This window comes from Prionailurus viverrinus, chromosome F1 (assembly GCF_022837055.1).
Source record: "Prionailurus viverrinus isolate Anna chromosome F1, UM_Priviv_1.0, whole genome shotgun sequence".
Classification (NCBI taxonomy): domain Eukaryota; kingdom Metazoa; phylum Chordata; class Mammalia; order Carnivora; family Felidae; genus Prionailurus; species Prionailurus viverrinus.
The window spans coordinates 42,622,021-42,648,772 of NC_062577.1; the positions used below are offsets into that span (position 1 = coordinate 42,622,021).

Genomic DNA, 26,752 nt, shown 5'->3' on the forward strand with positions numbered 1-26,752 from the left:
GAGAAGGGAGGGGGTATTCTATAGTCTTCCAATTAAATTTCATTCTTAGTGTGGGCCAGAATCTTGGGCCTGTGACCTGTACAGGAGGGGTGTTTGTTTTGTTTTAGATTTTTGTTTGTTTGTTTGTTTTTGGTTTTCAAATCTTCCCTCTCAAGGAAGGCAGGAAGGGCAGGTGGGGCTGAAGTGAGAGGAATATCTTTTCCCCCAAAACTCTGGGACAAGGCTCAGGTACTCTTTGCTCTGGAGAGTGGGCCTTTGTTATGAAAAAGCCTCTGAACACACTTCACAAGGATTGTTCTCCCTCTCCTTCTGTAGATCCAGGAGGGAAATCTTTCTTGGCTCTTTTTTTGTGAGAACCTGGCATTCCTCAAAGTAAAGCCCACAAAAATGCAGGGATTCCCTCTAAGATTGCAGCCCCAGGAATTCCTCCTTCTCACACTAGGCCACACTTAGTCTCCAGCAACTTGTCAAAATTATCATTGAAATCTAACCAGTTATGGCTCCAGTGACTTCTGGTCTTGATAAGCAGATCTGGGCTGTGGCTGTCTGGATTTACCTCTCTCCAGATGTCAGGGTGGCGGTTTGCCTGCAAATCCAGTTCTTTGTTGAGTTCAAGGAGTCATTGATTTTTCAATTTGTCCCACTTTTTCTTCTTGTAGGGGTAGAAGTTATGACTTATTGAAATTGAAAGTTCTCTATACTATTGATATGATTGTTTTAGCTCCTCGAATGTACGGGCATTTTGATTGGATGTAATGATAGGTGACCCCTGTCCTTGGCTTCTAAAAAGCCAGAAGAATAGCCCTGACCAGACAATGGAAGCCATGTCAGACCACAAAAGCTTAGATAAGAAAATGGCCATTATTGTTCCTATGCTGACAGAAGAGTAACTCTGAAGAGAAAGCCAAGTCATGCTAATAACAAACCTTCAATGGGCTGGACAATCTCAGGGGATATTCAGATTCTGTAACAATGATGACTCTTCTGAGAAAACTGTTTAAATCATATCATGAGCTATTCTAGCACAACTGAATAACACAGGTTGACCTTGAATGAAGTCAAAGTCCAAGGCACCACCCAAGTTACCATGTTGGCAACAATTGGACTATAATTCAAAGAAATGGTGTCATAGACTAAATTGTGTCCCCTTCGAATTCAGAAGTCATAGCATTATTTAGGTGCTATTACAATATTCCTAATTCCTAAACAATATTCCTAATACTGTTGAATTCTGCTGTTCTCTTTTAGTTCTAATTACTCTTAGAGGTTTATTCATTTTATTAGTCATTCAAAAAATTCATTTTTAACCTTCTTATTCATCCTTGTTTTTCCAACTTCGTTATCTTCTGTTATCTTTTTTATTTCTTCCTTCTACTTTTGTTGGATTTATTGTTCTACTTTTAATTCTATATGATAGGCACTTAATAAATTTTTAGCTCATTAACTTTTACATTAAAAAAAATTATTTATTTTGAGAGAAAGATAGAGTGGCAGGCATGCGTGTAAGTGGCAGAGGGGCAGAGAGAGAGAGGGAGACAGAGAATCCCAAGTAGGCTCCCCGCTGTCAATGCAGAGCCTGATGCGGAGCTGGACCTCACAAACTGTGAGATCATGACCTGAGCTGAAATCAAGAGTTGGTTGCTTAACCCTCTAAGCCACCCAGTCACCCCATCTGTTTTTTAATGTAAAAATTTTAGACTGTTGTTCATTTGCCTCTATTTTTGCTTCAACCCAATACTCTTGAGTTATGATATGGGGTATTTTTATCATTCTCTATTTCTATGTGTTGCCTAATTTCAGTGGTGATTTATTCTATGATCCATGAGTTGTATGTGTTTGTTTTTGTATTTCCAAATGTAGTTTTATTCCAGTCAGTTTTGGTTACTGTCATCTTCCTTAAGGCATTGGCACCACACATTGAAGTCTCTACCATAGCAATTATTTGTGAGTTTTTAAAAGTACATTTATGACATGCACATTATCACTTTCCATAAATATTCCATATATGGATGAAAAATGTATATTCTTCAACTGTTATGGTATAGTATTCTAATAGTTCTAATTTGGTAATGGTACTGATCAAACCCTTCAGATTGTTTGCTATTTTGAAAATAGTTTTATTTCATGAACTACTAAGAGGGCTATGATGACATAACACAGAATGACAATACACTTATCACTCCTATGGATCTGTTATTTCACTTTTCCTTCACTGTCTCCCTTCATTTCTCCTTTCTTGACTTGTTTTTCTTCTGTTTTGTTTTCTTATTTTTCTACTTCTATTTTTATTCCTTAGTTATCTTTAAATTTTATCATACAGATTTAATTTTATGAATGTAAAGTTAATCCAGATTTTAGTCATCCTCTCAAAAAGTAGAACATTTTAGTACTTAATAAATCTGTTTATGCCTTTCCCAATTTACATGCTATTATTGACCAACATTTTCATTCTGTCCTTTTTTTTACAAATTCCACCAATTAAAAATTATTATTATTAATTTTTAAACAGACAACATTTATTTAAATTTACCTATAGATTTGCCAACTTAATTGCACCTTAATCCATCCCTTTGTTGTTATTTTATAAGGCTTGTATGGCTAATTTTATACGTCAACTTGAGCGGGTTACAAGATGCCTACATACTGGTTGAACATTATTTCTGAGTATATTTGTGAGGGTGTTTCTGGATGAGATTATTATTTGGTCTATTTTTAGTAAATTCTTAGCTTTTTATCTAAAAAAGATTTTTTTCCCATAATTTTTTTCAAAGATAGTATTCTTGAGTACTCAATTAGAGGCTTTTATTTTGTCTTAGCAATGTAAAGAGAGTATTCCCTTATCTTACTTTCCAGCTTTGTTTAAAAGGCTTCCTATAGTCTAATAGTCTTTGTTTCACTGGTGATTTGTCTTTTCTCTCTGTCGGTTTTAATATTTTCTTTTTGTCTTTGGTGTTCTTATGCTTTATTAATATATTCTTAGGTGTGGGTTTTTATTTACTTATTTACATCCCTTTTGTATTCCTTGCTTCCTACCTGCTTTTCATTTGTTTTGACAAATTCTCAGCCTTGATCTCTTCAAATGTTCTTTTCCTTTTTATATATTCTCTTTCCGGAACTCAGTTAAAGATATATGATGCTTTCTCCATTCTTATTGTATTGCTCTTTTATACATACTACATTCTGGGTTGTTCAGATTTACATATTTATTTCATATTATGTGACTGATAATTTCAGTATCTAAAGTCCATATAATTATCAATTTTTTGTTTTTTGTTTTTTTCACTCTTACTTCTGAGGGCAAGATTCTGTGTGTGTTTGATGATCCTTGATTGTCAACTGATATTTTCTTGGTATGTGAGAATACTGACAGTCTATTTGTTTTTTGTAAGAGAGAGAACATTTTCATTTAATTCTGCCAAGTTCCAGAAATCAGTATGGTGCCATAGAAAGTTTTAGAATAGTTCCAAGTGTCCCAGTAGCTAGATACAGTGGCAGTAAAAAATAAACCTGGAATTTAATGCCTTATGATATTTCTATTTGTTTTTATATATAAAAATATAGATATACAAAATGCATACAAAATATTATATTTTTATACACAGGGTACAAAAATCAGAAAAATTTAAACTTATGTTTAATGAGTATGTTTATATAACAATATATTTGTTTATACTATTTCTCACTCATACTATTTTTTTTTTAATGTTTATTTATTTTTGACAGACAGAGCATAAATGGGGGAGGGGCAGAGAGAGAGGGAGACACAGAATCTGAAGCAGGCTCTAGGCTCTGAGCTATCAGCACAAAGCCCGACCTGGGGCTCGAACTCACAGAACATGAGATCATGACCTGAGCCGAGGTCGGATGCTCAACCAACTGAGCCACCCAGGCGCCCCTCATGCTATTTGTTTTTAATGGGCAACCCATGGACTGACATTATATCTTGTTCTTACCTCAAGATCTAACCCATCTGAAATGCCGCCAGTCACCAAGACAGAGGGAAAGCTATCTGGCTAATTGTGTATGATTTCTGAAAGCTTCTGCCTAGAGATCACACAAATCACTTCAACTCTTATTTCATTGTCCAAAGCAGGTTCCATGTATGTATTTAATATAAAAAACCGAAGTATGGTCCTACCATGTGCTTCTAACATCCTCCTTTCATTACTCTTGATTTTGTTAGGTTTAACATTTATTCTACAGTTCTAACATTTACACTGAATTTCATAACTAATTTTTCCATTTTCTTCAAATCTTAGTTTTATATCTAAGTGGATATCTTTTTTTACCACCAGTGCTTTCCAACTGTGGCTTCTCAGTTATTGAGATCTTAATTTTGATTCATCTTTTTTTTCCCCTTGCATTTCATAATTTTTAAGACAGGCTCTTGGACTCTAGTCCATGATTTCTTGCATATTCATGAATTTATTTCTTTTATACTAAAATGTCAACTTAACTGAATATAAAAAGTCTTGAGTCACACTTCTTTCTCATACGTACTTCATAAATATTTCACTCATTTTTAATGTAGGATTATGTGCAAATGTCATTCATATTTTTCTTTTTTGCATGGCTTTTTTTCTCTGGATGCCCATAGGATGCTTTCCCTTTTTGAAACCAAGGTAAATTGAATTGTATTTACCTTTTCAAGTTAGAAAAAAGTCTGCTGTTTTAATATGTCATATAGCTTACATCCTCCACCAATCTCATCTCCCTGGGTTTGTTTTTCTATTCTTAAAAAAAATCTAAATATTAATTGAATTATATCACAGATACAGAAAATACGCATATCATGATGTCTAAAGCAAATTAATTTTATAAATGTGGATTCACCAATGTAAACAGTATATGGATAAAAAAATAGAATACCCGTATTCTGGAAGTTTCCTCACGATCCATGCCAGCTGTTTCTTCCCCAAGGAGTGACCATTTCCCTGACTTGTAACAATTAAAAGTATTGCCTATTTTTTAAAAAACAGAAAACAAAGAAGTTCTTTGGTAAATAAAATTTCACATAGACACAAGTAAAGAGGGAAGGTAACAAAGTTTATACAGTTTTTATCAATAAAAGCATTTGTTTACAGATAATGTAATATCAAGTGAAAAGAGGCATGTATATTTTCAACAGTCACATTTGAATTAGGTTTTGTGAGCAATTTGAAAGTAGACTTTATTTCCATGCTTGAAGGCATACATGATTGTACTTTTGTGAAAAGAATGGTTAAATTTTGACTCATTGCTGTTTTAACAATACTTGTTTTTCTAACCATAGGTTACTGATTGTAAGCTTATTTAGCAAGGCCTTTTTGGAAAAACTTTTAATTGAAGTACTATATACAGATGAACATTAATTATAACCACACAGGACCCACGAAACTATTAAACAAACAACGACTAGCCTACCTTACATCCCTCTTCACTCTCCTGACTTCTAATGTCAGAGTATTTTTGTATACTATATAAATGGTATCATACACTATTCTTTCCTGGCTTCTTTCACTCAACTTTATATTTGTGAGATTCATCCCCATTGTTGTGGGTGGTCGTACTTTGTTCTTTTTGATTGCTGAAATGTATGTGAAACATATGTGTTGTCCTGTGTACTTTTAGTGTGTGACTAAACCACAGTTTATCTATCCATTCAATGGTTAATAGGTATTTGGGCTTTTTGTTTCACCATTACAAATAGTGTTGCTGGGCATTTTTATACATCATATGTCTTCTGGTACACATGTATATAAATATTTTAAGTATATACCTAGGAATGGAATTGTTGAATTGTAGGGTATGCATATGTTAAGATTTAGTAGATTCTGCTGAAGAGTTACCTAAAGAAGTGTCCATTCCTATCAGCAATAAATGAGAGTTCCGGTTTCTCCACATCCTTCTCAGTACTCAATGTTGTCTGATGTTTTCATTTTAGTAATTTCTAGTGGGTTTGTAGTGATAATGCAATGTAGTTTGAGATAAACCATTTAACAGTTTTATACTATTCAACAGCTTTTTTCCTAGACTCATACACAAAGATATATAGATTTTTTCCATCCTCCTCTCATTTTTATTCATCATTTAATACCTACACATGATTATTTATAACATATATGAAGAATTAGTACTGAATGAAATTATCCCTGCTTCAGAAATAGAATGTTATCTTTGTAGAATTCTTCATCGGTCTTTGGAATTCAATATTTTCAATATCATTTATCTTTTTTACTAATCATTTTTAACATATGTTTTGTAGTAATGTAACATCAGAAGCAGTGGAGATAATCTTACTCTCTAGCTCAAAGTCCCCTTCCTCCTTTCATTTTGTTTTTACTTACTCTCTTATTGCCACTACCCCTCCTGTTTCTCTTTCCCTCCTCCCAATTGCCTAACATGTTAAAATGTTTGATGGGTAAACATTTATTTGGACATTCTCTTCTAAAACATAAATGTGTATTTCACATTTTTGTACACATTTTTTCTCCTGTAGATCTCACATTAGTTCTTAATTCTTTGTACTCAGCATTATATAGCAGGATCTATGTTTATCTATGTATTGCCGCATAGTTTTTCATAACGTGTACCTATCACAGGTAAGTTCTTTCCTCAGTGACAGTCACCACTTACATTGCTCCAACTTCTTGCTACCCCATCATATGACATAACATCCCTCTTTGTACTATTTCCTTATGGATGATTATGAAAACTTCTGGAGCTATATTGCTGGCCCTAAAATCTAATGTATACCAAATATAATTTCATACTGAAAGATGTTGTCCAGAATGACTACACCAGTCTACATTCCTACACAGTACATAAGGGTTCCTACATCCTTTTATCTCACTATTGTTTTAATTTACATTTCTTTAGTTATAATATGTGTAAACATTTCTTCCTATATTCATATTCTTATCAACCTTTTTTGTTTTCTTGGGAAGTCATAGCTTTTGTTGTTGATATGAAGACATTTCTTATATATTATTTACATATTCTAAATTAACGCTCATTGGTTTTAGATATTGTAATGACAGATTTTTCCCAATGTGATTGGCCCGTTAATTTTAACCGGTGTCCTTTTAAAAAAAAATAATAATGTTTATTTATTTTGAAGGACAGAGAAACAGAGCATGAGCAGGGGAGGGGCAGAGAAAGAGAGAGGGAGACACAGAATCCAAAGCGGGCTCCAGGCTCTGAGCTGTCAGCATAGATCTTGACATGGGGCTCAAACTCACAAGCCATGAGATCTTGGCCTGAGATGAAGTCAGACACTTATCTGACTGAGCCACCCAGGTGGCCCATAACCAGGTGTCCTTTATTCAGAAAAGATTGTGCAAGTTTATCTTACATACCGCAATCTTGATGAACTTTTTATCAATGCTCATAACTTGTCTATTGATTCAGCTTCTTTCAGCCTAGTATTTTTCTTAGTTTTATTGCTATTGATCAACTTTTCCTAGAATATCAATATGCACTTTTAACCTATAAATAAGGCATTTTTTCTTTTCGGGAAAGTATGCTTATAGCAAACTTTTGGATTTTAGATGAGATAGGGCATTTTCAGGGTGGTATGGCTGCAAACCTTTGGATTTTAAAATACGTGTTCTATGTTCATGTATTACCGTGTTCTGTTCTCATAATTGGTATTGTTGAATGTATATTCTGTTCTCACATTCAGTAACAATAATTATGCATATATTGAATTTCCCTTATCTTCAATATCTATGATTTGATCTTTGTTTTTTTATTAATAAGAACATTTTATTGAATTTCAGTAACTTGGTAATTTCTTTTAAATTATTATTTATTATTACTTTTTAAATTACATTCAAGTTAGTTAAAATATAGTGTAATAACGATTTCGGGAATAGAATTTAGTGGTTCATCGCTTACATATTACACCCAGTGCTCATCCCAAGTGTCCTCCTTAATGCCCCCTGCCTGTTTAGCCCATCCTTCCCACACGACACCTCTCCAGCAACCCTCAGTTTGTTCTCTGTATTTAAGAGTCTTTTATGGTTTGTTTCCCTTTCTGTATTTATATTATTTTTGTTTCCCTTCCCTTATGTTCACCTGTTTTGTATCTTAAATTCCACATATGAGTGAAGTCATATATTTGTCTTTCTCTGACTGACTTATTTCACATAGCATAATACACTCTAGTTCCATCCATGTTGTTGCAAATGGCAAGATTTCATTCTTTTTGATCGCCGACTAATATATCATTGTGCATATATACCACATCTTCTGTATTCATTCATCACTCAATGGACATTTGGGTTCTTTGCATACTTTGGCTATTGTCAATAGCACTGCTTTAAACATTGGGGTGCCTGTGCCTCTTCGAAACAGCACACCTGTATCCTTTGGATAAGTACCTAGTAGTGTAATTGCTGGGGCATAGGGTAGTTCTATTTTCAGTTTTTTGAGGAACCTTCATACTGTTTTCCAGAGTGGCTGCACCAGTTTGCATTCCCACCAGGAGTGCAAAAGGGTTCCTCTTTCTCCACATCCTCACCAACAGCTGCCATTGCCTGAGTTGTTCATTTTAGGCATTCTGACAGGTGTGAGGTGGTATCTCATTATGGTTTTGATTTGTATTTTCCTGATGATGAGTGATGTTGAGCATTTTTCATATCTGTTAGCCATCTGGATGTCTTCTTTGGAGAAGTATCTATTCATGCATTTTGCCCATTTCTTCACTGGATTATTTGTTTTTGGGGTGTTGAGTTTGATAAGTTCTTTATAGATTTTGGATACTAACCCTTTATCTGATATGTAATTTGCAAGTATCTTCTTCCATTCTGTCGGTTGCCTTTTAGTGTTGCTGATACTTTCCTTCACTATTCAGAAGCTTTTTATCTTGGTAAGGTCTCAAAAGTTCGTTTTTGCTTTTGTTTCCCTTGCCTCTGGAGACATGTCAAGGGAGAAGTTGCCACGGCCAAGGTCAAAGAGGTTACTGCCTGCTTTCTCCTTTAAGATTTTGATGGCTTCCTGTCTTACATTTAGGTTTTTCATACATTTTGAGTTTATTTTTGTGTATGGTGTAAGAAAGTGGTCCAGGTTCATTCTTCTGCATGTCACTTCAGCTTCCCCAACACCATTTGTTGAAGAGACTGTCTTTTTTTCCATTGGATATTCTTTCTTGCTTTGTTGGCCATATGCTTGTGGGTCCATTTCTGGGTTCTCTATTCTGTTCCATTGATCAATGTGTCTGTTTTTGTGCCAATACCACACTGTCTTGATAATTACAGCTTTGTAATACAGCTTGAAATATGGGATTGTGATACTTCCAGCTTTGGCTTTCTTTTTCAGGATTGCTTTGCTATTTGGGGTCTTTTCTGGTTCCATACAAATTTTAGGATTATTTGTTCTAGCTCTGTGAAGAATGCTGGTGTTATTTTGATAGGGATTGCATTGAATATAGAGATTGTTTTGGGTAGTATCAACATTTTAACAATATTTGTTCTTCTAATCCATGAGCATGGAACATTTTTCCATTTTTTTTGTGGTTTCTTCAATTTCTTTCCTAAGATTTCTATAGTTTTCAGTGTATAGATTTATTTATTCCTATGTATTTTATGGTTTTTGGTGCAAATAAAAATGGGATCGATTCCATGATTTCTCTTTCTGCTGCTTCATTTATTGGTGTACAGAAATGCAACCGATTTCTGTACATTGATTTTATATCCTGTGATTTTCCTGAAATCTAGCAGCTTTTGGTGGAGTCTTTTGGGTTTTCCACATAGAGTATCATGTCATCTGCAAAGAGTGAAAGGTTGACTTCATCCTTGCTGATTTGGATGCCTTTTATTTCTTTGTGTTGTCTGATTGCTGAGGCTAGGACTTCCAACACTATGTTGAATAACAGTGGTGAAAGTGGACATCCTTGTAGTGTTCCTGACCTTATGGGGAAAGTTTTTCCCCATTGAAGATGATATGAGCAGTTGCTCTTTCGTATATGGTTTTATGATCTTGAGGTATGATAATTCTATCCCTACTTTCTTGAGGGTTTTTATCAAGAAAGGATGCTGTATTTTGTCAAATGCTTTCTCTGCATCTATTGAGAGGATCATGTGGTTCTTATCCTTTTTATTAATGTGATGTATCACATTGATTTGCATATATTGAAACAGCCCTGCATCCCAGGAATAAATACCACTTGATCGTGGTGAATAATTCTCTTAATGTATTGTTGGATCTGATTTGCTAGTATTTTGTTGAGAATTTTTGCACCCATGTTCATCAGAGAAATTGGTCTCTAGTTCTCCTTTTTAGTGGGGTCTTTGTCTGGTTTTGGAATCAAGGTAATGCTGGCTTGTATAATGAGTTTGTAAGTTACTTCCATTTCTATTTTTTGGAGCAGCTTCAAGAGAATAGGTGTTAACTCTTCTTTACATGTTTGGTAGAATTCCCCTGAAAAACCCTCTGGTCCTGTACTCTTTTTGTTGGGAGATTTTTGATTACTGATTCAATTTCTTTACTGGTTATGAGTCTGTTCAAATTTTCCACTTCTTCCTGTTTCAGTTTTGGTAGTTTATATGTTTCTAGGAATTTTTCCATTTCTTCCAGATTGTCCAATTTGTTGGCATATAATTGTTGACAATATTCTCTTATTTTTGTTTGTATTTCTGCAGTGTTGGTTGTGATCTATCGTCTTTCATTTGTGATTTTATTTATTTGGGTCCTTTCCTTTTTCTTTTTGATCAGTCTGGCTAGACGGTTATCAGTTTTGTTAATTCTTTCAAAGAACCAGTTCCTGGTTTCATTGTTCTACTGTGTTTTTTTTTTATTTTGATATTATTGATTTTTCTCTAATCTTTATTATTTCCTGTCTTCTGGTTTTGGGATTTATTTGCTGGAGCTTTTTTAGGTGTAAGGTTAGGTTGTGTATTTGAGACCTTTCTTCTGTCTTTAGGAAGGCCTGGATTGCCATATACTTCTTTGTTATGGCTGTCTTTGCTGTATCTTACAGGTTTTGGACTCTTGTGCTTTCATTGTCATTGGTTTCCATGTACTTTTTAATTTCCTCTTTAATTTCGTGGTTAACTCATTCATTCTTTAGTAGGATGTTCTTTAATCTCCAAGTATTCATGGTCTTTCCAAATATTTTCTTGTGGTTTATTTCGAGATTCATAGTGTGGTCTGAAAATATGCATGGTATGATCTCCATCTTTTTGTGCTTGTTGAGGGCTGATTTGTGTCACAATATGTGATCTATTCTTAAGAATGTTACATGTGCACTTGACAATGTGTATTCTGCTGGTTTAGGATAAAATGTTCTGAATATATGTTAAGTCCATCTGGTCCAGTGTGCCATTCAAAGCCATTGTTTCCTTGTTGGTTTTCTGCTTACATGATGTGTCAATTGTTGTAAGTGGGGTGTTGAAGTTCCCTACTATTATGGTATTATTATCAATGAATTTCTTTATGTTTGTGATTAATTGATGTATATATTTGGGTTCCATCATGTTGGGGGCATAAATTTTTAAATTGTTAGATCTTCTTGGTGGATAGACCCCTTAATTATGATATAGTGCCCTTCTTCATCTTTTGTTATAGTCTTTATTTAAAATCTAGTTTGCCTGATATAAGTATGGCTATTCTAGCTTTCTTTTGGCAACCATTAGCATAGTAGATGGTTCTCCATCCCCTTAATTTCAATCTGAAGGTGTCTTTTGGTCTAAAATGAGTCTCTTGTAAGTGATGTATAGATGGGTCTTGTTTTTGTATCCATTCTGATACCCTATGTCTTTTGATTGAAGCATTTAGTCCATTGACATTTAGAGTGAATACTGAAAAATATGAGTTTAGTGCCATTGTGTTGCCTATAGAGTTGGAGTTTCTGCTGATGTTCTCTGGCCCTTCTAGTCTTTGTTGCTTTTTGTCTTTTTTGTTTTGTTTCATCTTTTCTCTACTTAAAGAGTCCCCTTAAAATTTCTTGCAGGGCTGAAGTTTAGCGGTCACGAACTCCTTTAGTTTTTCTTTGCCTGGGAAACTCTTTATCTTTCTTTCTATTCTTAAAGGCGGAGGAATCCCTCACTTTTTTTTTTTTTTCAACATTTATTTTATTTTTGGGACAGAGAGAGACAGAGCATGAACGGGGGAGGGGCAGAGAGAGAGGGAGACACAGAATCGGAAACAGGCTCCAGGCTCTGAGCCATCAGCCCAGAGCCTGACGCGGGGCTCGAACTCACGGACCGCGAAATCGTGACCTGGCTGAAGTCGGACGCTTAACCGACTGCGCCACCCAGGCGCCCCTCTTTCTTTCTATTTTTTTTTTTTTTTTTTAATTTTTTTTTTTCAACGTTTATTTATTTTTGGGACAGAGAGAGACAGAGCATGAACGGGCGAGGGGCAGAGAGAGAGGGAGACACAGAATCGGAAACAGGCTCCAGGCTCTGAGCCATCAGCCCAGAGCCCGACGCGGGGCTCGAACTCACGGACCGCAAGATCGTGACCTGGCTGAAGTCGGACGCTTAACCGACTGCGCCACCCAGGCGCCCCATCTTTCTTTCTATTCTTAATGACAGGCTTGCTGGATAAAAAATTCTTTGTTGCAAATTTTTCCGATTTAGCACATTATCCTGCCACTCCTCTATGGCCTGCCACGTTTCTGTGGATAGGTCTGCTGCAAACCTGAGTTGTCTTCCTTTATAGGTTAAGGATTTTTTTTTCCCTTGCTGCTTTCACAATTCTTTTTTGTCTGTGTGTTTTGTGAATTTGACTATGATATGCCTTGGTGATGGTTGGTTTTTGTTGAATTTAATGGGAGTTCTTTGTGCTTCTTGGATTTTGATGTCTGTGTCCGTCCCCAGATTAGGAAAGTTTTCTGCTAAAATTTGCTCACATAACCCTTTCTCTCTCTTCATCTTCTGGGACTCCTATGATTCAGATGTTATTCCTTTTTAATAAGTGACTGAGTTCTCTAAGTCTTTTATCATGCTCTTTTGCCTTTCTCTCTTTTTTTTTCTGCTTCATTATTCTCCATAATTTTGTCTTCTATTTTGCTGATTCACTGCTCTGCTTCCTCCATCCTTGTCACCGTGGTAGCTTGTTGAGATTGCATCTCTGTTATAGCACTTTTAATTTCGTCCTGACTAGTTACTTCTTTTATCTCTGCAGAAAGGGATTCTATGCTTTTTTTCAACACCAGTCAGTATTCTTATTATCATGGTTTTAAATTCTAGTTCAGATATCTTGCTTATATCTGTGTTGATTAAGCTCCTGGCTGTCATTTCTTCCTGTTCTTTCTTTTGGGTGAATCCCTTCATTTTGTCATTTTAGCAGAAGAAAAAAAATTAATAAAATAAAAAATAAAACTTAAAAGCTAAAAAAAATCAAATAAAGGAAGGTAGATCCTAGGTGTGTTTTGACCTGCTTGTTGAAAGAAAAGAGAAAAAAAGGGAAAGAAAAGAAAGAAAAAAATAAGAAAAAATTTAAAAATTAAAAAAAATGTATATAAAGAATAAAATGAAATAAAGTGAAATAAAATAAAAATTTATAAAAAAATAAAAATATATAGTAAAATAGTAATTCAAAAGTTAAAATAAATTTAAAAAATGAAAAAAATAAATTTTTCTCTTTCCGCTGAGTTCTGTGGCTCAAGCTATGCAGATTGTTGTGTGAATCCTCAGATCAATTTCCTAGGTTTGCAAAATGGTTTGGTGCTGATCTACCTGCAATTCTGGGATGAGACAAGCTGAGAGCTTCCATGCTGCTCCAGTACCTTGAACCTCTCTTGTTGTCTCCACTTAATTTTTGAGAGTAAACTTGAATGTGCTAGCCACTGAGGTCCAACCTGTGTATAGTCAGCTGACTTCAGATCCCCCTGCTCACAGTTTGAGTTTGTCAGGAGTCTTCACATGGTGAAGTTACGTTCTCTGCTTTAGTTTCACCAGCTATAATCAAGATCTCAGCTTGGCTGCATTCTTATCTTCTATATCCACATGAGAGTGCAGGAAAACTGAGAAAACTTCCAGGAACTTGGTACTTTAAAGATTTTAAACCTTTGCACACAAATCACCACTATACTTTCTACAATAGTGGAGGTTGGGACTTGAAGATTGTCACTTATGTCCTCGTGTCACATAGCATGGAAATCCCAAGTCCTGACACTGTCCTGCCCCTTCTGACCTTGACTCAGGATCTATTCTGTTGTTCCAGGGAGAACAGTGAAGGGAGTGGTGTCTTTAAGGAGCTCAACTGTTCACATGAATACTCTAAAGATGCCAGAGTAAGATGGATCCAAAATCATGCCCAGACTCCTTGTAAGATCTGTTTCATTTAGTGTTTTTAAATTCAACTTTTGTTTGATTCTATCAAGATTGTTATGCTCCAAAATACAGAATACAAATGTGTGTATGTTATGAACACACTGCTTCTAATGCTGATTTGACTTCTAGAATTGCTTTATCTCACATATTTTTCTGAGCTCTATGATCTTATCTCGTATTTCTAATCTTGCTAAGTTTTGTCTTCATGTTTTATTTGATGCATTTGAATGCAAAAAGACTTGGTTAAGTAGAAACTATCTTTTGATTCATGGTATCTTTCTTCTAGTGGTATTTTCTTTATATGCCTTTTTCTTCTTACATTGCTCTTTTCCTACTTGTTTGATTTTTTAATCTATGTGTACGTCACTTCTTTCTGATTTTTAATAATTTTGAATAGGGCATGTATGTCTGGTTCAGATATTTGTGAAATTAATTAAGGGTGAAGGATGAAAGCTGAAGTGCTGGAAGTTTACGACATAACCTTCACCACCTCTGTTTTGTTATCTCATGAGGGAAAGGCTCTGCTCATCATTTATCTTTCTCATGTCTGTTGAGCAGAAAGTCTTTGGAATTTTCACAGGAAAGCCTTAAGCTCCAGGTGTCTATGATGTATTTAGTAGTTATTTATTTTTGTATGGCTTTGATTAGCTATCACCAAGATGACCCTCTTCTTGTCCTCTTTCTGAAAAGATGACTTATCTATGTAGCTTCTTATTCAGCCTTCCTTCATTCATCAGCTTTGCTTTAAAGCACCTATATTCCACTCATACCTCCCGTGTAAATTTTCTTTGATCCTTTCAGAGTTGTGCCATCTACTCTGAGGGACAGAGGCACTATTTAAAGAATCTCTAGAAGTTTGTACTTACTGTTGAGACTTCTGTCATTTTGGCCCTAATAATTTTTTTTTAATTTCTATTTGGAGTTTGTAATTTGGGCTGTGACTATCTCCTAGTCCCATTGAAGATATATATAGCAGACTTCATTTTTTAAATATTAGATTGTTGTTTCAGCTGGCATTCATAAGAAAGTGGATAAAATTACAGAAGGGGAGAATGCTTAGTTTACTGAAGTATAAAACTGGTCAGTAAAAATATTTTTAATCACTTATCTTTTAAAGCTTGTCATTATTTTAAAATGCTTTACATTTTTCTAAGGGATCAAGTGCTTTGTGGTGGGTGTGTAATTACTGTATAATGTAAAATTGGGGACCCGAACATGGAATATTTGTGCATGCCAGTAATTTGAAAATTAGCATCCAAACCACAGTGGAATTTGATGAAAAATAAAATGGAAAGTTATTATATCACTTAGTTTTATTAGGAAATTATTCTCATATTGGGCCAAAAACAAGTAATTATTCATAGCACCATTGAGGAGATTGCCATATGTGATATACATATATTTATTGGTTAGGGTTTTTTTCAGGTACAAGTGATAGAAATTCAGTTCAAAACATCTCAAGTAAAAAGAGAACTTATTGATATCTTTGATTGGATATTCTAGGAGTGGCACTTATTTTATCTTGTGTTGCTGCAAAGTTCTGGTTATTTTCAAATGATTTGTGTGAAGAACACATAGAGCTCCCAGTTAGAAACCCCACCAGAAAGAGAATTTCTTGATCCTGATATCCCTACGTGAAAGATTCCTTTTTCCCATTGTCCATACTGCTTGAGCCAAATTTGGATCATATGCCCATGCAAGTTTGTAAGAATGGGTAGTAGAATCACACCACGATCAAATGAGAAAAAGTAGGACTTTTATATACAAGAACAGGATGTTGGTAGACCAAACGTTAAGTCCAATGATTAATTGATTGGGATGTACTATCTCAATATCCTGATTGCAACATGATCTCAAAAAAGATTTTACACTTCTACTTTAAGCATGTTGCAGAGTCACTGAAGTCTGTTCTGTGTTGTTTTGAAAGGGATTAGGGGAAAGAACAAACCATAAGACTGGTTTGTTTCAGTGATCTTTATTCTTTAGTTGCAGATTGAAAAACCAATGGCTCATGGTATTTACTCTGGTAGCTTCAAGTTTTTCAGGGAATCTTAGGTTTAAAGATGCTCTCATTTCTGTTGGAAGTGAATGAACTAGTCCTCAGAGCTTCTGCAATTATCATAAATCACAGGGAGAGACATGGAAGGCCAGGCAATTAAATGTAGAGGAACTAAGTCTTTTGTGGCATCATTAGTTCATGATATCGTCTTGGCTAAAACTGGTCTATCTCTGAATTTCTCCATATGTGCGATAATAGTTTTTTTTTTTTTTTTAATTTTAAAAGGCATTGTAGATCACGTATTCTGCTACTAATAATCAAGAACATGGGAAGGAATACACCAGGACATTTTTGCCCATAGCCTTCACTAATAGTGTCAAAATCTCCTTTTCTGAGAATTAAAAATCTACTAATATGGATTATGTCATATTGACCTTAATGTTCTTCCTGTAACTCCTATTACTCTATCTAACTGGTTCTGCAATATATCTAACATGGATATCATTATTGCTATTTAGTGATGACTTGGGAATTTGTGTTTTCTCTCCTATTTGATTCATTCCTACTTATTAACTCTCATATGACTCCAGCATAAATAAACGACCTACCTTCTAGTTTGCTCTTTCTAAGTGACTGAGCTGCATCTAGGAACTTGGCACTAGTCCTTCATCTGTGATTGGATTTACCAGGGAGATGATCCTCAAAAAGAGATTTTAAACATTGAAGAAAAATGAGAAAGAAGGACAATTGGTGGGAAATTAAAAAACCAAACCTTTTGTGAAAAAAAGAGATTATTTATTTATTTATTATTTATAGAAATAGAGGGAGTGAGAGCACACGAGCCAGGGAGAGAGGCAGTGGGGGAGAGGGAGTGAGTATCTTGAGCAGGCTTTACGCTCAAGTCCTGATGCAGGACTTGACCCCATGACCATGGGATCCTGACCTGAGCCAAAATCAAAAGTTGGATGTTCAATCAGCTGAGCCACCCACATGCCTCAAGAAACAAAGTCTTTTGATTTATCATTTTAACAGTCTTGATCCCATTTGACCCATGTTCCAGTATATTAAACAATGGATAAATTAGTTTTGAAGTGTTGCTTGGGTAAAACAGATAAGTTATAGAGAAATCATGGCCTTATACAATTTATAACTCCTAAGAAAACTTATACAAAGTTAACTCTTAGGAAAATAATCTGTTATCAGGAAATTAGTTGAAAAACTCACTTTTGGCTGTCTGGTCATTAACATCTAATGGCATACAGCTTTTCTGCATCACAGTGTGCGACTTGGTGATTTTCCCAGAGCTTACGCCCAAGTGAAGCTCATAGGCCTGAAGGCAAACAGAAAGGAAAGAGAAGTGCAAAGGACAAATTAGAGTTGTTTCTTATTTGTGTTTCCTAAATCTGAGTGAATGCCTTGTTAAAAATGTTAATCCCAATGTTCTTAAATATCATTATTGCATTTCTGCATACTAATTAGTATTTCAATATAGTTTGTATTGATATTTGAGTAGGAGGTGATGAACTTTCCTCTTAATTATTGATTTGGCTCTGACATTTCCAGATTGCTTTTTGCCATATCCGTATTTTCTGCAACTGTAAAGTTTGCGTGGACCCAGTGTAAAAATTGCATTACTCATTTAGCTCTGTGGCACATGTTCAGCTTGTTGCATCTGAACTCAATATGGTGAATATTTTTTTCTGCTTTGCATGTGAATATAATTCAAGATGCTTGTTTTAATTTTAAATGCCTACATGCCATGGCTTCTAACTAGAGAATATTTAAGGTACTTTTCTGATTATCCATCTTTATTATTTCCATGCGAGTTCAGAAGAATCACTGAACAAATTTTTTTTTCTTTGTAACATGGGTACATTTATGGTGTTTCAATTGCTCTGAGGATACATACTTTAGTTTATCTCATAAAAGGTAATCAAAGCTGTTCAACCAGTTGTGTGAAATTTGGAAAGCATAATTAAATTCATTAGTTGCTAAACACCAAGGATGAGTTTATATTAAGAAAAAGACTTCTTAATGTGTGGATGCCTACATTTTGAAAAACACATGTAATAAAAATGACAAACTATGTGGTGAACACCATTCTAAAATATTCAGACGTATTAATGGATTTTATCCTCCAAAAATAAGCACCCTAATTATTCCACTATGCAGAAGGGAAACTGAAGCACAGTGAATAAACTGCTCAAGGTCAAGCAGCTAATAAATGCCAATGTCAGGATCTAAATCCAAGCAGTCTAGATTTAGAACATGTATATCCGATCACAAAGAATACTGCTTTTTAGGTAGGTGGATGGGTGGATTGGGAAGCAATGGGATCAGGTGTGAGGGAAGGCAAAAGAGTAAGGCTAGGTTTTAGGTCAAGCTCTACTCACTTCTGGAGTTCAGAGCCTAAATGATGGAATTGCAGCAAAGGATTTACTAAGATTTTATTTGTGGGTGTATGTATGTAAAAAGTAGGGTACAGCTTTTGTACCCCTCAGACTGAAGTGATCTAAGGGCAAAAACGTAGCATTTTCATGGAACATGAGATACATGCTAATTTACTGCTTTGTTTTTTTAAAAAAAAGATTTAAGTAATTTCTATACCCAATGTGGGGCTCGAACTCACAACCCTGAGATCAAGAGTTGCATGCTCTACCGAATGAGCCAGCCAGGTACCCCAACTACTTTTCAATAATACATGCAACATGTCAAATGAAGTAGTCCAATCACACAAGCTTGAAAAAGTGAAATCACTAATACTATATCACTTTTACATATCAACCTATTCAATCATATACTTCAGCTTCAATGATATATCTCATATTCTATAATTTTGTATTTTTCTGAAGACTGAAAACAGAAAGTTCAAGTGAGCTAAACAGCTGCTGGTTACAGCCATGCCTCTCAATTTCCTCTCTTTTCTTGATTCTTAAGTATGAATATCTAACATCTTTTCATTGGTATCAGTATTTGTACTTTTTAATTTCATTCTATTTTTGTATAATAGGAAAAATATATAGTAAATGCTCACATTTTTCATAATTTGTACACTCAAACTGTACAAATCAAGATGGTAATGAACATAGAGCCTCCATTTAATATCTTGAAGTAGTGAGCTATATGAAAATAAAGAAAAATACAAATTTGGCATGTAAAAGTAATATAATTAATATTTACAACATATATAGATAAATAAAACACATGAATGTGAAGGATCTTATGTATTAATATATGCCAGTAACCTCAATATATCTAATGTTGGTGTAAGAAAACTGTGAGAGTTTTCTAGTTTTTTTGACTTGTGATTATGCACTGTGATTCCACTATCATGTTATTTGCAATGAAAACTATTGTTAGCTTGTGGCCCAGGGATACTGCATAATAATCAGAAAAACTGGACTTCCATATCATGTATACTGAAATGGCTACTGAGTGACTTATTCTAGCTTTCTTTTGCCTCTGTTTAACCATCTTCGAAATGAGAAGAATATCTATTCCATTAATATAAAATACTGTCTAATTACTATACATTTTAAACTAAAGAGTCTGGGGTCATTTTAAATACTGGAACAAACAGACAGTGATCGTATAAGTTGTTGACCTATTATAGAAATAATACAGAAATCATCTCAAGTTTTCCTCCTTACAAATTAAATTTCTAAATAAGAAGGATCAGCAAAGAGTAATGACAATACCTCAATGCAAGTAAAACCATTTCAATTATTATGACCATACCCTAAATGCTTTTTTCCTTCATGAAAACATTCCTATCTCTCAAATCAAACCTTGCATGAGAAAGAGCCTACTATACCTATCTATAAGGCTCTGACAAATGCTTTTTAAATTTGCATGCCTTACTTAGTTTAGTATGACACATGTACACGGATACATATACAATCTTTTAAAACTAATGTTTTAATGGAATGGAAAAATCTAGGTGATTACTTGAACAAGTCTTTTTTCCTTTTTTTTTTAACCTCTCCTTACTTTCCTTTCTTATTTTGAATTTTTTTTTTTCAACGTTTATTTATTTTTGGGACAGAGAGAGACAGAGCATGAACGGGGGAGGGGCAGAGAGAGAGGGAGACACAGAATCGGAAACAGGCTCCAGGCTCTGAGCCATCAGCCCAGAGACTGACGCGGGGCTCGAACTCACGGACCGCAAGATCGTGACCTGGCCGAAGTCCGACGCTTAACTGACTGCGCCACCCAGGCGCCCCTCCTTTCTTATTTCGTATCACTCAGAAAACTTTGTTTTCAAGTCCATACTATTACACTAGGCACTATTCATTGTGCTGACAAGAGTCAACAAGGTCTTTGCCCTTATGGAGCTTGCATAGTGCTGAGAGTAGAGGAACAAGGAAAAAAGAAAGCAAAGAAATAAACACAAAATTAGATAATCTTTTTAAGAGATCATTGAAATTGGTGATATAATAGTTTGATATAACAGAGAGTGACTAGGTGTCATCTTTGTGTTGGGTGATTAGGGAAATCTTCTCTGATGAAGTGACAAAGAAGTTACGAGGTAGTCCTGGGAAGAAGGGAGGAAGATCAGGAAATATGAGTGTTGGGAAGGCCCCAGGTGGAAAAGAAGTAAAGTGGATTAGTAGGGTATTAATAGGGCAATCTTATAATTCTATTTTGTAATTTAGGTTACTAATTGGTAAACATACTTACTAGTATTGACTATAAACCTTCCCTCTCAGTTATACTGGGAAGTGTATGCACTTGGAAGTCATAAAGTCAAGGTTTTGAGTCTTGGCACCTTGTAGCTGGATGATAGCATCTCATCGCATCTTTTAAATATGGACAATGTTACTTAGTTTTGGAACTGTTGTAAAGGTCCTGACATAATATAGGGCACGTAGTAGTTACTCACACTGTAGCTATTAATTTTGTAATATTTCAAGTTCTGATGCTTGACCAAGATATGACCTAATCCATTCATATGTGAAGCTTCTCATTCACTCACTAGACAGTCATCAACTAATTGACAATTACTGTGAAAAAGGCAAAGTGGTAGTTGTCATTCCTTGCTTTAGCAGGCTAGGAGATGACAAAGGTCAGGGTAGAGGGATTCATGAACAGGGTGCCTCCTTTAATCTATCAATAAGCAGGATTTGGGACCCTAGCAACATAAGGATCCAAGATAAAAACTGGAGTTTTCCAAACACTGCTGGATATTTTTTCCTCACCAAATATATATTTACATATATAGTATGTAGAAGAATGATGTGGGTGTTATTCCTGGATTACTGTGCAAGAACATGCTTCAACATTATTGAAGTACATTTGGCGCTAAGTAATTCTCCCTCTGGCTCTGTATTTTCCCTCCAAAACTTCAGTCCAGTGAAGAGGGTTTAGACACAGATAAATGGAGGTATGTGTTACTGGTAAGAATGATGCTGAATAAGATGTGCATTTAGAGGGAGCTATGAGAAATGGAAAGGAAGCAAGGAGGAAGATCACAAAGGACATTCCTATTAATAAAATGTCAACTGTCTCCTGACAGCTTTCCATTGTAAGGTTTGCATACAAATTTTACCTTTCAGACAAGTTTTATTTTTAGAATGACAAAAAAACACTAGAAGTATTGGGTGGATCATGTTACATGTTGGCATATCTTCATAAACCTCCAAATGGCCTTGCCTTATACAACTTACCTGTGCTTTTTTCAGGTGGAATTTGTGAATTGAGTATGGTATTCTGCCTTTTCATTTTCTTTTTACTGCTTCTTTTCAATGTTACTGAAATAAAAATGATTCTGCTCATGTAGCTGGACATGCTTAGAATATAGGACAGGCTTTGTTACATTTTTCTTCCTGTAGATAGAATCTATTTGAGCTTGAATCAAGGGTCACAGAATAAAACTAATCAAGAAAATAGAGAAACACATGTCTCTTTACTCTGGTGGTAGAACCTGTATTCCCTCTGGCTTTGTGCCTAATCCATCACTTCTCCCCAGGCACCTTTCTGGGGCTCAGTCTCTGCCTGACTCTTCTCACAGTACGAAGGGCCAGGTGTATTTATCCTTTCTCTGTTGCAACAGCCACATTTATATGGATGCTTCCTAATTTGGTATCTCTGGACAAAAATTTGCTCCTGTTATTAAGACCCGTATATTCAAACTCTCTTTACTTCCCCATGTGACCTTTTGCTGATGGCTCAAAGTGTAATCATTTTCTCTCTCAAACCTATTTCTGTATTCCCATCTTGCCTGACAGTATTACTTGTCACCTATTTACTCATCCTAGGAGCCTAGAAAGTATCATTGATTCTTCACTCTCCACTAACTTTCACAGTCTCTCAATTATCAAGTCCTGTCAATACTGTCTTCTTAATTTCCTATAGATCTGTCCTCTACTTTCCATCTGCATTGTAACCACTGTCTCCCTTCAGACTACTGGCAAAGCTCACCTGAAATACTGAATAGCTCATAAATGGGTCTCCATTCTTCCAGTCTTGTCCTCCTCACCAATCAATTATATACACAGCTACCATGGTGATCTTTGTCACTTACCTAAAGTCCTCAAAATATTCGTCACTGTCTTCAAATTAAAACCAAAACTTGTTGGCGTGGTCTGGAAAGCCTCTCCAGATGTGGTTCTTAGTAAATCATTGCTAAGCTTCCTGATGAGTTCTCTCCCTCCATTTCTGCTCCCTCCCCATGGAGGCATCCCCACTGAGCTCCAACTACATGATACTTTTGCGTTTGCTAGAATCTGCCATTGCTTTCTTTTTTTGTTAAAGTGTATCCTTTTAAGTAATCTCTACACCCAAACTCAAGTTTGGGTGGGGCTCAGAGATCAGGAGTCACATGCTCTTCCAACTGAGCCAGCCAGGCGCCCCTGACCTTGCTTTCTTATATTAATTATTTGTACCTGTTTATTGCTGCTGCTTTGGCCTCCACCTTACTCATTCATTCATTTTTTTCATCCTTAGTTAGAGGTCAGCTCCTCCAGAGAGCCTTCACTGATTTCCCCAACCCAGAATTAGATGTCTCTATGTGCTCCATAGCAACAGAGCAGCCAGCACTAATTACTAATGTGACCTATCACATTCCTGTGTGGCTACTGGATAGTCTGTTCTCCCCCATGTACTCTCCCTCCTCTCACCAATTAGACCATGAGAAGTTCAAATCATAGTAATTACTAAATAAATATTTGTTAAAAAAGAATTGAATGTGTTCTTTACACTGAGATATTGTTTTATAGCTAAATGATGCTATCAGAATAGATGTGGAATATGCTATCTTTTTCTGCCTCCATAGATCGGTGCCTCGAAGCATCTATGAAGTGGGTAGTTTAACATATATAAAGTTGCTTTTTTTCTTTTTTAAAATTCATTTTCTTTTTTTTAATGTTTTTATTTATTTTTGAGACAGAGAGAGACAGAGTATGAGCAGGGGAGGGGCAGAGAGAGGGGGAGACACAGAATCTGAAGTGGGCTCCAGGCTCTGAGCTGTCAGCACAGAGCCTGACGTGGGGCTCGAACTCATGGAGTGTGAGATCATGACTTGAGCTGAAGTCAGACGCTCAACCGACTGAGCCACCCAGGCGCCCCAAAATTCACTTTCAAATAGCTTTTTCAAGGTAAGTAGATATAATCATTGATAGTTTTGAGAATTTTGTCATAAAAATGATATATGTAATATGCACATGCTTTTCAGTTTTAGACAACCCCCCCTCATATTCTATGATTCCAACTATGTTCATTATTCACAAGAAAATTATCAGTAAATTACTTTTTGTTAATAGAATTAGTCTTCACTCATGGGAATGAATCTTTTCTTTTAATAGTTAAGTGTTAGCATAATTAATCAATGTACTAGAAATCAGAGATTTAAGAATTTTTTCCCTATTAAAAAAGGGAAGAAACTAGAAGATATTCTCAAATATATTTTTTAGAAAAAAAGTTTAATCTAGAGAATCAGTCTTCTTCCTAATCCTCATTCTTGATACTTTGTAGTCCATCAGCAATAATAGACCAGAAGATTTTTGGTGAGTACTCTTTTGTTAATGTGGACCAAACTAGTCTATTGCTCTGATCTACACTAGATGTTGATTAGGGGGCTTAAGAACACCAGTGAGTATGGTGCAAAAGTGTAATGTACAGAACCACATTTAAAATTGTTTCTAAAAATCAAATGTCATGTTATGGTAGAATGAAAGCTTTCATACACACACAGAGAAAAAGAGTTTATGAAATGGGATATTAAGAGAGCACAGTGAAAAAAGAAACCAAGATAAAACAGTGAGAGTGGAAAATATATTTTAACAGCAGGAAATGACATGACATGACATGACATGAAAAAAAATAGAAGTGTAGAAAGACAGGTGGGAGAACTAAAAGTCAAAATTAATGATACAAAATAAAAGTCTGCTTAAAGAAAAATGAAAAGAAAATATAAAGAAGAGCAAAGGAATCTTTCAATTACAAGTTTAAGTTTCAGTGCCCAAATATTACTTAATTGTAAGAATGTCAGGATAGTGGTTTTTATATTGCATTATTTTTAGAATTTTCCTAAATTTAGAAGTGTAAGTCTTCACTTTGACAACGTGAAGGCAAACAGAACATCCGTGTATCATTAATGGAGCAGTCTCCAACTGATCTGGCTTCAAATGGTACAGAGTCCCCTGTACCATTTGTATCCTGAACAGCTGGGCTATGGCAGTATTGGCTGAGCAGGTTTTTACTTATTTCTTTAATTTTTTTCTCTTTATAGTGCATTTGCTTCCTCCTAAAATGTTATCTGGGCACTTGGAAGCCAAATAATTAAGACTGTGACAATAAAATAAGGGTGAACAGCTTTTCAAAAAGTATAATGTTGTGGCTTTACCCACTAACCTCCAGTTTCTCAGGAGTCTAATAGTCAATAGCTAATTTTTCTTTTTTAGTGCCTCTGAGTCTGTTACTGCTATCAAATATTTTGGACTTATGCCAAATATATAAAGGCAGACTATTATAATAAAAATATTAACGTGGAATATTAAAAAAATAAAATTCATAGAGTAATCTTAATGGAAGATGATAAGTTCCCAAATATAAATCAGATATTTAGTTTCCCCTCCTCCCCACCTGCCACAAACTAACAATGTAGTGATGTAATTTTCCCATTCTGCAAAGTGATTATCAAAGTTCATGCCAAAGAAGCATAAACAAATGCATAATTCTGGGGCTACAGCAAATGTGTAAAAATATTAATATTCTAGGCTTAAAAGCTTTTAATGCATCTCAACACAGATTCGCTGTGATTTTGCTATTTTCAAAATACGTGTTAGAAAGATAAGCCAGAGGCAGGGGAGCAGGCCAGAATCTAGTAAGTACTAAAAGCAAAATACTCACAAGGGGTATGAAGTTTTCAGAGGAAGAAGGCACCATGATTTGCTGGAAGAATCAGGAAATCTAATAGAGGATGTGTCATTTGAGCTGGGTCTGCAAGAGTGTTCAGGATTTTGAAGACTGATACACAGGCTATGACCACTTTATTTCCACCGTGATTCCTCAGGTTTAGGTACTCATCCTATTTTATGTGATATTATCTTTTTTGCTGATTTCGTCTTGCATTTCCAACATTGTGTCTAAACCCTCCACTATGTGGAGAATTAATCATACCAAATTAACGATTGTCTCCTGAATAAACCAAACAGTTGTTATCACTTTGCCCTCCTCTTCCCATTCTCCCAGCTCGCTTCACTGCTTTCTTTCCTTACCTTAAGTAGGTTGCAAACGAGTATAGAAGGTTTGCTTCACTTTCAACGTCTTCCTGGACCCCTCCATGAATAAGTATGTTATCTCACTGAGATTTCCATATCTCGTTATATGCTGTTTGATTACTGTGTCTCATACTGTATCACTTCATCTATAAGCTTGCTCCTCCAAGCAAAGCATGAGATTCTTGAGGGCACGGGGTGGGGGCGTGGGGGTGGTCTTCTGTGTCTTCAGGCCCGGTGCCTCTCAGGGGGTTAGGTACTGAGCGTCTGTGCGCACCCTAAAGAAATCAGTGCTAGGCGGAAGAACTGTATGCAGACCTAGGGCTTGTACAGGAAGGTTCTCATAAGCAGCAGCTGATACTGAAAAACCAACTCTGGACTCATGGGTTCACTTCTTCCTCTGACTGGGTGGGTCACTACGAGGGGCACTCCAAAGGCAAGGCCACGCAACCTGGAAGCCCACAGCAATACTAGCAGCAGCAACAGTAATGTAAGTGACACTGCTACTAACATAATCCTCCATGCGTTTCCATGTGCTTTCCCAGCCATCATCTGAATGTTCCTCTTCAGCGGCCTAAAGTGGCCCTACATTCTTTTCCAGAATCCGGGAAACACCTTTCTTTCTTTCAGACCATGAGAGGGGGGGGGGAAAAAAAAAAAAAAAAAAAAAAAAAAAGAGGACTTTCCTGGGACTGAGTGCGGGGATTCCCTCTCCACGAACGTGCACTCTCCACCACGCTCACCGGAGCTGAAGGCGAGCCCCGCGAAAGCGCGAG

The 26,752-nt window shown here is 35.7% G+C and overlaps 1 long non-coding RNA gene across 1 annotated transcript; it reads right to left on the reverse strand.

Moving 5' to 3' along the window:
* Nucleotides 1-4,895: 4,895 nt before the first annotated feature.
* Nucleotides 4,896-26,310, reverse strand: LOC125155450 (uncharacterized). The gene is made up of 3 exons (XR_007148223.1): nt 25,977-26,310; nt 17,485-17,590; nt 4,896-4,961 (listed from the first exon to the last, which is right to left on the reverse strand). It is a non-coding gene; the product is annotated as an uncharacterized LOC125155450 (long non-coding RNA).
* Between the last annotated feature and the right edge of the window lie 442 nt (nt 26,311-26,752).